Source organism: Lycium barbarum, chromosome 8 (assembly GCF_019175385.1).
Source record: "Lycium barbarum isolate Lr01 chromosome 8, ASM1917538v2, whole genome shotgun sequence".
NCBI classification, from domain to species: Eukaryota; Viridiplantae; Streptophyta; class Magnoliopsida; order Solanales; family Solanaceae; genus Lycium; species Lycium barbarum.
In genome coordinates this window covers 9,934,067-9,947,269 of record NC_083344.1, presented here as the reverse complement: position 1 = coordinate 9,947,269, position 13,203 = coordinate 9,934,067, and the positions used below count along the sequence as shown (strand labels likewise).

The 13,203-nt window shown below is 31.6% G+C and overlaps 2 non-coding genes and 1 pseudogene across 2 annotated transcripts; 1 reads left to right on the top strand and 2 right to left on the bottom strand.

Annotated features, from left to right (window-relative positions):
* The first annotated feature begins 889 nt into the window (after window positions 1-889).
* On the top strand, window positions 890-961 carry TRNAC-GCA (transfer RNA cysteine (anticodon GCA)). Its single transcript has one exon. It is a non-coding gene; the product is annotated as a tRNA-Cys (tRNA).
* Window positions 962-1,173: 212 nt separating this feature from the next.
* TRNAV-AAC (transfer RNA valine (anticodon AAC)) lies at window positions 1,174-1,247 on the bottom strand. The gene has a single exon. It is a non-coding gene; the product is annotated as a tRNA-Val (tRNA).
* Window positions 1,248-11,455: 10,208 nt separating this feature from the next.
* LOC132607673 (ACT domain-containing protein ACR9-like) overlaps window positions 11,456-13,203 on the bottom strand; it is a 37,657-nt pseudogene continuing 35,909 nt past the window's right edge.

Sequence of the window (13,203 nt, the reverse complement as noted above, 5' to 3'; positions counted from 1 at the left end):
ACTTTCTGAAATAATAATTGTTAGTTGAGTAACCATTTGAAAAATCAAACCCTTTTTCAAGCAGGGCTAACCAACTGTTTACAGGAGAATTTCAGTAAAAGAGAAGTTTCTCTCTGTAGCATATAGCCAATGTGCCTACGGTATTCAGAGGATATTTGCCACCCTCTACACAAGTTGGTGTCTATTGATCTTGGTAATTCCATTAAGAGGATCTGGAAGATGGTACCAACTCTCATTTTCTTGACGTAATTGGACAGAGAAATCATAGATGCTTTTAATGGGATTTCAACTCCCAATCATTCCCTTAAAGCTAGGTGCCTAATGAATCCTTTTTTTTTTTTTTTCCAAATATAAACCAAGTAATGTAGATAGTGACCATTTTATTGGGCCGAGGGAATGCTAACCGCCTTCGGCACAAATTTACACTGTACATACAAGGTTAAAATCATTATTTTTTATGTATATGTATTAGATGTTAAACTACTTGGCTTCTTCGTGTGTTTAATTCTTTATATTTTTGAACTCTTAGTGAAAATCCCGGCTCGTTCGATTTTATGTAGGAGTCACAGGATCAACGTACATGAGCTAATTCCTCCTTAGTTCATCTTTGGTTATCAATAACTACTGGATGCACATGAATGAAATATTCTTTACTTTATCAACCAAAAAAAAAAAAAAGCTTGACCTCTTATCTGTAACTGTAAGTAAAGAAGCCAAGAAAGAGACCAATTGATTGAGACAATTAGTTGTTCCTTTTTGCAATACGAACTGAATCATGGCCAGAATTTTGGATTTAGTTGGCCTAGGAATATGTTGAAACTTCACATTCGACTATATATGCTTACGTACGTCTGGTTAAAATATTAAAACTGAAATCAAACCAACAAAAGGGTCCATAGCTCAGTGGTAGAGCATTTGACTGCAGATCAAGAGGTCACCGGTTCGAACCCGGTTGGGCCCTTTCAATAATGTTTTATTTTTTCTTTACCACTTCCATTGGGATAAAAAAACAAAAAAAAAACAAAAAAACAAAATGCAATTTATGAAACTCCAACGGCAATAAAAAAGGACTTGTCTTTGGGACCCAATTTGGCTTAAATTCTGCATTGCTTTACAAACAACAGCCCGCTGAAGGAAATGGATTTATAAGAAAAATAAGCAGGAAAAATAAATTGGCTTCGCCCGGACTCGAACCGGAGACCTTCAGTGTGTTAGACTGACGTGATAACCAACTACACCACGAAACCTCAGATGCCTGATAATTGCCTAATAACCGATCTATTGGCTTATCTTGTTAACAAACAAAAATATGAAAAGTAAAAAAATTAATTCTTACAAGTACTTTTGAAGAGAATATATCACATCGGTGACGGATGAGGACCCTCGGCTTCTTATAAGGCTTGGTAGATCCTCCTTTCTTTGATCTAACTTTTGGGTTATGAGTTAGGCTGAAAACTTAATTTGACGTGGTATTAGAACAGTACCCATCTCACCGGTGGTTAATTTAACTTCAATTCTTAATTAAAAATAAATTTAGCTTTGATGTTTTGAACCATCTCGTGCCTTGATATAGTCTCTAGATTTGATATTCTTTGACGACTTGCTTTCTTTCGGACTTCAATTATGACTTTTAAAGAACTTCTTGTGCGTAGTTAACATTTTGCTGGTGTTGCTCTTCTCCATTATAACCAAAAAGGAAAATCAAACACTCATTATGCTATCTCATAAAATGGGCTTCAACCAATTGCATTTTAGGAGTAATTACGAGGTAATCTTGTGTATATGTGTGTATATATATATACACATATATACATATATATGTATATATATTGTAACAATGCGTTGCAATACAATATATATATATATATATATAATTCTGATAGGGTAATAAATAAGCCTAGAAAAATAGATACATTAAAAAACCTAGAATACTTAGACTTAAGAATATATCAAGAAAATAAATATAGAGCATTAAAAGACCATAGTATTATAAAGTGCAATTTTAGTAACGGAGAACATATACTACATAGTGAAGACAAACAGTTGAATACATTAGTAGATTTACTCATAAATTTTAGTGAAAAAATACAAGAAAATAATAAAGACATCACTAGAATATTAGAGGTGGTAGAAACATCTCAAACTAAGCAAAAGAAAACATTCGAAAAATTAGAACAAAATCTAGATTATTTAAAAACACAAGAATTAGAATTAGAAAAGAAAGTTCAGACTCTAGTTAATAAATTTAATCTAGAAAAATTACCTACAAAGACAGAAATAGAAAAGTTAGTTAAAGTTATTACAGAAAAACCAAAAGAGATAGAACTAAAAACAACGCACATAATCTCTAAAATAACGCAACAAGTAGAAGTGTTAGCTAGTGACATTAGAGAATTAAAAAAGACAGTAGCAGAACTAAAAGAAATCACTCTTTCATGAGTAGACCAACATTAGTTCAAGAAAAAGCCTCAAAACTAATAGAAAAGTTTATACCTTTACCAGTAGACTATAAAGATTATATACCTAACGCCAAATCAGATCAAATAACACTACAACAAAATATTACTATAATTTCATTAATAGTAGAAATAATAAAGAAAATAGAAATAATAGTACCAAGGTTAGAATTAATAAGTGAGCGCGTTCGGTTGTTAAGTGAACAACAAAAAGAGAGAAATAAAGAGACCCCAAAAAACAAAGAAGTTGAAGAATTAATAGAACAATTGAAAAAGGTTGAAATAACACCTCAAAAAGAAAAAGTTAAAGTAATTAAGAAACCACAAAAATAGACTTTCTTTCAGCTAGACCAAGAAGCGAAGGAGGATCATAAAGGCAAGGACAAGAGAGACCCAGAGTAAGTTTTTCAGATAATAGAATAGGTAATAATTTCTTATCAAGAATTTTAAGTAGAAGAACACCAGAAGAAAACAATCAACAGCTAAGTGAGATAATAGACGTAGATAAAGATATACAAATTTTCCAACAAAACCAATTAAAACTATTATTTTACAAACTTCCTTATGGTGCTCTGTAATAGTTCTATATCTTCTCTTATACCGTGTAATTCCCACGTTATAACAGAGATTGTCTCTTCGCTAATCTGACTTTGTAAGAGTCTATTGTTTATTAGTGATGATAATGTTTCTGAATTTATTATCTCTAAATACGCACTTAAGGCTTTTTCTACTTGTCTATATTCTCGTCTTTTCTTTATATCTCTACATAGATACCAATGATTAATAGCTATTTGTCTAACAAAGGGTAGTGTTCTCATACAATTAATATGGTCTAAATCGCTTTTGGTTCTTTGAGGTCTTTCTAGATTTTATATGTCCTAGTAACTTATATTCTAATCCTGATATTATATCTATTAATTCTTGTAGTCTTAACTGGTTTTCTTTGGTACTACTTAATTTAATATATTCTGAGTATAGGTTATTTAACTCTTGCTTGACTTTTAGATAATTATCTTACATCTATTAACCTAAAGGTATGAAGTTTACTGTTTGTTCTAGATGTCTAATACGATCTTCAGCTCTAACTATCTCGTCATTGATGAAAAATAATTCCCAATTAATATTATTTCTTAAATTTAGTATTGTTATATTATTATGTAAGTCTTGGCGATGGACTATGTCTATGTATCTACTATATTCAGTTACAAACTTTCTTATTTGTCTAAGATTTGCAAGTCTTCTTTGGGTGAAATATATCATACGATAATTATAACTTATATATTGAGTAAAACTATGTTGTCTCATATAATCTTAGTCTTTAAACAGGTTTAAGTCCAAAAATCTTCTCGCTCTAATACCAAATATTAAAGGGGGTAGTAAATTTTTCAATCAGAAAAGTTAAAAGGACAAAGCAGGAAATTAATATTGTTTTCAAATAAATTTTTTAACAATCCTACTCGGTACTTCCTCACTCCTATATTTCTTCTTATCATGTAGTTATAATTAATTTTCTGTCTATCTCCCAAATTATTATTATTATCTTTTTTTTATGAACAGTAAAAAGTGAACAGTACTAGGAACAGTACCTTTTTTTTTTTATCTTAATCTGGACTTTGTCCAGTCACGAATCTTGTTATATTATTCATCTCTTTCTCTTAACCTTTGTTCTTCATAACAATCTTCTTTAACCACACTCCGGTAACCACGGCCAACATCGTCCTTCATTATTTGGACATTAAAACGGCCTCTTTAAAACCTAGGAATTTACAGGTTAATCCATCGAGGTTATTAAGAAGTTAAGAGAATAGCCATATACTAAAAATAACAAATTCATGATGATAGGAAGTAATTACTTAAACATAATAATCACAAAATAATTTACATAATAAGGAGATTAGTACAGAAAACATAGTAAATAAACTTACATGGTTTGAAGAAGGAGAGAAGTTTTCCTTTCGGGGAACCCCAAAAACGACTACTTCACACTAGGGGGTAGTTATTAAAAACTTAATACTAATTTACAATAGGAGTTTATATTACACAGGTTTTTGACTGGGCAAGGGATTGGAGCATTTGATGAAAGAGAAGGGGAATATGGGAGTTTTCTAGAGAGAGGTGCTCTTGTTGGTGATGTCTTTGCTTCTCCACAAATGCTGCTATTTATAGGCGTCTGGCGGACTTTAACTCCGGATTTCAAAATGCTAAAGAATCTCTTGAGTTCAGCCGGGTGCTCTTTGGGCCCCATCGTCACGTGAACTTTTTCAAAAGACACTTTATTTACTCGTCTGTTAGCTGATCTGTCCATTTACTATGACTACTTTATTAAAGTTGCTTTTAATAAAGCCTTCTTTTTCTGTAAATGTCTGCTAGCCGTTGCTTTGTTCAACGAATCTTTCAGCCTTTTGTCTCATCATAACTATTTCCTCCACTACGTCTGTCTGATTATTTTCACATACACATACATATATATATAATTTTTTTTTATGTGTCTAAATTATGTAGTGCAATAGAATCAAAACTCATTCCCGAGCCTACATCATTTGGATCTTGAGAGTCTTGAAATGCACTGTCTTGGAAATTAATATCATCTCCTTCGAAATCTGAACTATGGACTGGTGACATCTCTTGACTTGGAGATAATTCCGGACTAGGATTTTTAACTATATGTTTATCTTGTTCCTTTGTCTGGAAAAAAATTTCTAGTGTCTCTTTTACTATAGTTTCTATTTTTTCATTCTTCTTCTTTTTTGCAAGTGTGCTTTTCTTTGTAGAAGTCGCTCCTTGCGTAAGTGTCTTTGGTAGTCTCCGTCTTGTTTGAAGAGATGAACATCCCTCATCTTCACTTTTTGGCAAAGTGACAGCCATCAACGGATTTGATAAGTCTTTACCGGCTACCGTTTGAACCGGACTAGCTGTATCCTTACCCGATACAGTGGGTCTGACTGCATTCATTGGGGAATGCACACCCGTCTCATCCATTTTTGTCTGAGATGGAGAACTCTGAGATTGCATCAATTCGAACGTAACCGCTTGTAGTCTTTGTTCTAATGTCTTCACTTGATCCAAGAATTTCATTTTTTCTTGAACCAACGTCTCTTTCTGCTGGTTTAATCTTTTGACCACAGCAGTCATAGTAGAGTAGTGATCACAAAAAATTATCTTGTCTGTGTCTTTTTGTACATTGTACTGAGGGATTTTGTCTGAGAGCTGGAGAAATAAAGTAGTTTGGACCCAATACTCCTCTAGCATAGTCTAATGCTTCAGTGAAATCATTAAATCCTTTAAAAAGAGGTTTTCTTATGTCTTTAATAGAGTCTACAACTTCTATCCAAGTTTGAAAAACACCATTAGTTTTACCGTGAACTACAACATAAAATTTAAATTTTTTGTCTAAATTTCGATCTGTAAAATACTGACAAAGAGAATTTATAGTAGCGACAAAATGTTTAGGGTCTTTTCTATTATGCGAAATCCATAAATTATCCACTAAACATATTTGTTGTCTGTCTATTACGTATTCTGGTAATACTTTAAAAGTCCAATTTGATGGCTGGAAAGCTACTAAGTTATTGGCTCCGAATTGTATTCTTTCCATAGTATTTCTCTCTACTAAAGATGTAGGTCTAAAATGAAGGTTACCTAATACTGTTTGTCTGTATGTGTCTTGGGTTGAGGCTATGCCTTTCCCCTTGTCTGCTGTCTGAGAACTGGAAGGTCTCATGTTATTCAAATAAAAAATTAGTTAGCAGTAATCTTTAGTCTACTTAATTGGTCTGCTAAATTATTATCTTTTCCTTTTATATGTTCAAATTGTAAATTATAAATAGAAATGGTATCTAAAAAATTTAACCATCGTCTTCTACTACTATTTTTATCATTTATCTTTTGATAGAATTTAACTATAGCTTCGCAGTCTGTTCTAACTAGTATTTCTGGTTTATTTAGGATATATAGTCTAAAACTATTTAATCTATATATTATAGCTAAAATCTCTGTATCTATACTACTCATATTTCCTTTTTCTTTATACTTACCACTTTGATAAGCACATATCTTTTCTTCACTTTTGTTACTATATTTATTGGGTTTTGCTTTTAGTACTGCTCCCCACCCTTCAAAACTACCGTCTGTTTCTATAATTAAATAGTCTGTTTCTAAAAGCATGTTTAGATCGGGAATGTTTTTTATTTTTTCTTTTATTTTTTGTACTAATTTAATGTCTTTAGTATTAAAGTGTTTTTGACCATTTGATCTAGTCTTTGAATACAATGGTCCTGCTATTTTTCCAAAATCCTTTATAAAATTTCTAGCATAATTGACTATTCCTAAAAAATTTTGTTTCCTTAACATTGTCTAACTTATCCGGCATTTCTAAAGCTTTTTTAGCTATATGAGGTTGTAACTTTATCTTACCTTCTCCTAGTACTACTCCTAAAAAATTTATATAATTTTTACATAATTCCATTTTTTCTTACTAATGATTATTCCATTTTCTACAAATAGTCTAAATACTGTTTGTAAGTGTCCTAAATGTTCTTTAATATCTCTACTAAACACTAGTATATCATTTACATATACTAATACAAACCTTTTGTATTCTCCAAATATACTATCCATTTTTCTTTGGAAAATTGGTGAAACTGTCTTTAATCCAAATGACATTACTAACCATTCAAAATGTCCTTCAGGACAGGTGAATGCAGTCCATTCTATACTTTCTTCATGCATTCGTACCTGCCAATATCCCGATTTACAATCAAATTTGCTAAATATTTTCTTTCCTTGTATTCTATTTATTAATTCTGTTTTGTCTGGTAACTTATATCCATCTGTTCTAGTATTATCATTAAGTCTTTTATAGTTTATTACCATTCTCGCTTTTCCTCTTACTATTTCGCTATGATTTCTTACCATAAATGCTGCAGATCTATGTTTAGAAGTAGATCTATGTATTACTCCTAAGTCCAATAGTTCTTTTATTTGTACTTTAAAATCTTCTACATCTTGATTTGTTGCTTCAATCGAAGCTGTTTTAATTATATAGTCTGGATTTATTATATCTAATTTACATACAATCCTATTATTTTCCCAATGTTTTAATGTTTTTTCTCCTATAATTTCTATTTCATCTAGTATTTTTATTATATTATCTAGGTCTTTTTGATTTTTTATTATTCCTATATACATATATACTTATAATATACATGATCCACAAATCCCTTGCCCAGTCAAAAACCTGTGTAATATAAACTTCTATTGTAAATTAGTATTAAGTTTTTAATAACTACCCCCTAGTGTGAAGTAGTCGTTTTTGGGGTTCCCCGAAAGGGAAACCTCTCTCCTTCTTCAAACCATGTAAGTTTATTTACTATGTTTTCTGTACTAATCTCCCTATTATGTAAATTATTTTGTGATTATTATGTTTAAGTAATTACTTCCTATCATCATGAATTTGTTATTTTTAGTATATGGTTATTCTCTTAACTTCTTAATAACCTCGATGGATTAACCTGTAAATTTCTAGGTTTTAAAGAGGTCGTTTTAATGTCCAAATAGTGAAGGACGATGTTGGCCGTGGTTACCGGGGTGTGGTTAAAGAAGATTGTTATTAAGAACAAAGGTTAAGAGAAAGATATGAACAATATAACAAGTTTCGTGACTGGACAAAGTCCAGATTAAGATAAAAAATAAATAAATTAAAACATGCATTACTATCCAGTCCCACTGGGCGTGCCAGTTCGAACTCATGGTTGCAGTCTTCCGCTATATTTGCTATATTATCTATTGCTTCTAAGTCTAGATTTTCTAATCCTATTTCATTGATTAATTCTTCTCCTTCTGAGTCTGACGAGTCTGTTTTGATTTTTTCTTCAGTGTCTACACTTAAATAAAGTGTCTTTTGAAAAAGTTCACGTGACGATGGGGCCCAAAGAGCACCCGGCTGAACTCAAAAGATTCTTTAGCATTTTGATATCCGGAGTTAAAGTCCGCCAGACGCCTATAAATAGCAGCATTTGTGGAGAAGCAAAGACATCACCAACAAGAGCACCTCTCTCTAGAAAACTCCCATATTCCCCTTCTCTTTCATCAAATGCTCCAATCCCTTGCCCAGTCAAAAACCTGTGTAATATAAACTTCTATTGTAAATTAGTATTAAGTTTTTAATAACTACCCCCTAGTGTGAAGTAGTCGTTTTTGGGGTTACCTCTCCCCTTCTTCAAACCATGTAAGTTTATTTACTATGTTTTCTGTACTAATCTCCCTATTATGTAAATTATTTTGTGATTATTATGTTTAAGTAATTACTTCCTATCAAAAAAAAATTAAATTAAATTATTATTCCATTTTCTACAAATAGTCTATTTTTGTTTTATCTTAATCTAGACTTTGTCCAGTCACGAATCTTGTTATATTGTTCATCTCTTTCTCTTAACCTTTGTTCTTAATAACAATCTTCTTTAACCACACTCCGGTAACCACGGCCAACATCGTCCTTCATTATTTGGACATTAAAACGGCCTCTTTAAAACCTAGGAATTTACAGGTTAATCCGTCGAGGTTATTAAGAAGTTAAGAGAATAACCATATACTAAAAATAACAAATTCATGATGATAGGAAGCAACTACTTAAACATAATAATCACAAAATAATTTACATAATAGGGAGATTAGTACAGAAAACATAGTAAATAAACTTACATGGTTTGAAAAAGGAGAGAGGTTTCCCTTTCGGGGAACCCCAAAAGCGACTACTTCACACTTGGGGGTAGTTTTTTTTTTTTATCTTAATCTGGACTTTGTCCAGTCACGAATCTTGATATATTGTTCATCTCCTTCTCTTAACCTTTGTTCTTAATAACAATCTTCTTTAACCACCCCCGGTACTGTTCACTTTTTACTGTTCATAAAAAAAATTTGGGAGATAGACAGAAAATTAATTATAACTACATGATAAGAAGAAATATAGGAGTGAGGAAGTACCGAGTAGGATTGTTAAAAAAATTATTTGAAAACAATATTAATTTCCTGCTTTGTCCTTTGAACTTTTCTGATTGAAAAATTTACTACCCCCTTTAATATTTGGTATCAGAGCGAGAAGAGTTTTGGACTTAAACCTGTTTAAAGACTAAGATTATATGAGACAACATAGTTTTACTCAATATATAAGTTATAATTATCGTATGATATATTTCTCCCAAAGAAGACTTGCAAATCTTAGACAAACAAGAAAGTTTTTAACTGAATATAGTAGATACATAGACATAGTCGATCGCCAAGACTTACATAATAATATAACAATACTAAGTTTAAGAAATAATCTTAATTGGGAATTATTTTTCATCAACGACGAGATAGTTAGAGCTGAAGATCGTATTAGACATCTAGAACAAACAGTAAACTTCATACCTTTAGGTTAATAGATGCAAGATAATTATATAAAAGTCAAGCAAGAGTTAAATAACCTATACCCAGAATATATTAAATTAAGTAGTACCAAAGAAAACCAGTTAAGACTACAAGAATTAATAGATATAATATCAGGATTAGAATATAAGTTACTAGGACATTTAAAAAAGACCTCAAAGAACCAAAAGCGATTTAAACCATATTAATTGTATGAGAACACTACCCTTTGTTAGACAAATAGCTATTAATCATTGGTATATATATAGAGATATAAAGAAAAGACGAGAATATAGACAAGTAGAAAAAGCCTTAAGTGCGTATTTAGAGATAATAAATTCAGAAACATTATCATCACTAATAAACAATAGACTCTTACAAAGTCAAATTAACGAAGAGACAATCTCTGCTATAACGTGGGAATTACACGGTATAAGAGAAGATATAGCAAGACTTACAACTATTATAGAGCACCATAAGGAAGTTTGTAAAATAAAACGGCTAGCAGACATTTACAGAAAAAGAAGGCTTTATTAAAAGCAACTTTAATAAAGTAGCCACAGTAAATGGACAGATCAGCTAACAGACGAGTAAATAAAGTGTCTTTTGAAAAAGTTCACGTGACGATGGGGCCCAAAGAGCACCCGGCTGAACTCAAGAGATTCTTTAGCATTTTGAAATCCGGAGTTAAAGTCCGCCAGACGCCTATAAATAGCAGCATTTGTGGAGAAGCAAAGACATCATCAACAAGAGCACCTCTCTCTAGAAAACTCCCATATTCCCCTTCTCTTTCATCAAATGCTCCAATCCCTTGCCCAGTCAAAAACCTGTGTAATATAAACTTCTATTGTAAATTAGTATTAAGTTTTTAATAACTACCCCCTAGTGTGAAGTAGTCGTTTTTGGGGTTCCCCGAAAGGGAAACCTCTCTCCTTCTTCAAACCATGTACGTTTATTTACTATGTTTTCTGTACTAATCTCCCTATTATGTAAATTATTTTGTGATTATTATGTTTAAGTAATTACTTCCTATCATCATGAATTTGTTATTTTTAGTATATGGTTATTCTCTTAACTTCTTAATAACCTCGATGGATTAACCTGTAAATTCCTAGGCTTTAAAGAGGCCGTTTTAATGTCCAAATAATGAAGGACGATGTTGGCCGTGGTTACCGGGGTGTGGTTAAAGAAGATTGTTATTAAGAACAAAAGTTAAGAGAAAGAAATGAACAATATAACAAGATTCGTGACTGGACAAAGTCCAGATTAAGATTAAAAAAAAAAAAATGTTCATAGTACTGTTCACTTTTTACTGTTCATATAAGTATATATGTATATATATAGACATATATATATGTGTGTATATATATATATACACACATATATACATATATATGTATATATATTGTAACAATGCCTTGCAATAAAATATATATATATATATATATATAATAACATTTAGACCAATAAATTAATGCCACATACTTAACTAAAAAGTCCATATATTCCTCATAGATTCTGTTAAAAAGAGGAGCAATTCTAAGCTTATTTAACGTAAAGGGCAATAATGGTCCAATAGGTGAAGTAGGGCAATATTAAACCATTTCCAATACGTTGAGCGCATTTTTTATTTTTTTGACCCTTTTCCATTGTTTCAATCTACTAGATGATGAAATACGTTTATGGACTTCAAACTCAATAATGTCCATAAGAACCAAATTCAAGTCCACCTGACCACCAATTAGATTAATTTGTAACTTCAGCAACAAAAATAATAAGGAATCAATAAGTAGAAAACTGTAAATCCAAAAGTCAGTACCTGAATGCTGAAGTCTTTCAATGTCCGCATAATGTCATAAAGAAAACCCTTGTGATCAATTGAACTAATCTGAAGCAACGTATGAGCGGGGCTCAGTGAATTATCTACTGTAACATTAGCCTTCTTCAACTTCGTCATATCTGAACTAAGAGCTTGCGCATGAAATTCATTATCTTCGATTTTGCACCGAAATAATTCCTCAGCAACATATTGAGAAAGAGAAAAGCTATACTGAAGGTTGCCATACTTAGGGCCTGCTAATTGAAGCTCTAAGCCATATGATTCGCCCAAAACAGCATGCAACCGCTCATATGTTTCATCTTGCCTAGCTTTCGTATGTAACAGTTCTCTGCACATGAGATGAGACCGAAAAATCTTAAGATTAACTATTTTTTAGAACATGTTAAGAATAAAGAAAGAAAAATAGTACTTCATTGTCCCAATTTATGTGAAGGTGTTTGACTAAAATAAAGAAATAAAGAAATACTTTTGAAATTTGTCGTCTAAAATAAGCTATAGATTTTTGTGTGGCTATAAATTATCTCATTAAGGGTAAGATGAACAATTTTAAAGTTAAATTGTTACTATATATAGAAAGGTAACATTCGTTTTGGACCTAATTAAAAAGGAAAGAGTGTCGCATAGATTGGGACGGAGGGACTATTATGAATTATAACCAGACCTTTCATAGAATGAAGAACTAAAGCAAAAGTCCCGTGATTTGCATAAAACCAACTGTATCAGATATATTTGCTAGACATCACAAGATATGGTCTTCCATAATTCATCCGGTAAGTAATTGGTAATAGTTGCAGGAAATACATTATCGATTGAACATTTGAAGGTAATGAAAGCACCATCCACCAAACATCTATATATTTTTGTTACTCCAATATCAAAATATAAATGAACAAAAGAAACTCTTGCAAAAGAGACATACTTGTGATCCGGTAAACATGATTATACGTTTGGAAGGAAATATAATGCAGAAAAGGAATAATTGATAAAATTGCCGGCAAAGAAGAAATTGGAAACATCAAACATCTTATTTGTTCCTCCAAAATCAGAATACGAATGAAGAAAATAAGCTATTGCAACAGGGAAATACTTGTTATCCATTCTTCCAAGCTAAGGAATATAGACGATACTTTTCAAAATTATTTATGAATAGCTGGATAACAAAAAGAACAGAATTATTGCTGCAAATATAAATGTAGGTACTGTTTGTTACCAAATTAGAAAATATCAGTAAAAGAACATTGTGTATTATTTAGTCAAGAGGACAATCTAGAAATGAAGCAAATAAGGCACAACCATAAAATATGAGAAGTCCAATAGAAATTCAGATTGCTCCCTACAGGCTATGACCATCATTTTAGTAGTTAAATTAGTGATGAAATTTCACATTTAACTCATTTTTGTTCTAATCTCTAGAGTGGAGGAAGGGTGCGACCCTAAAGATCCATTGGTTAACTTCATTTGTCCCGAGAAGAAGCTTTTCACTAGTGTGTACGGTGTGAACCC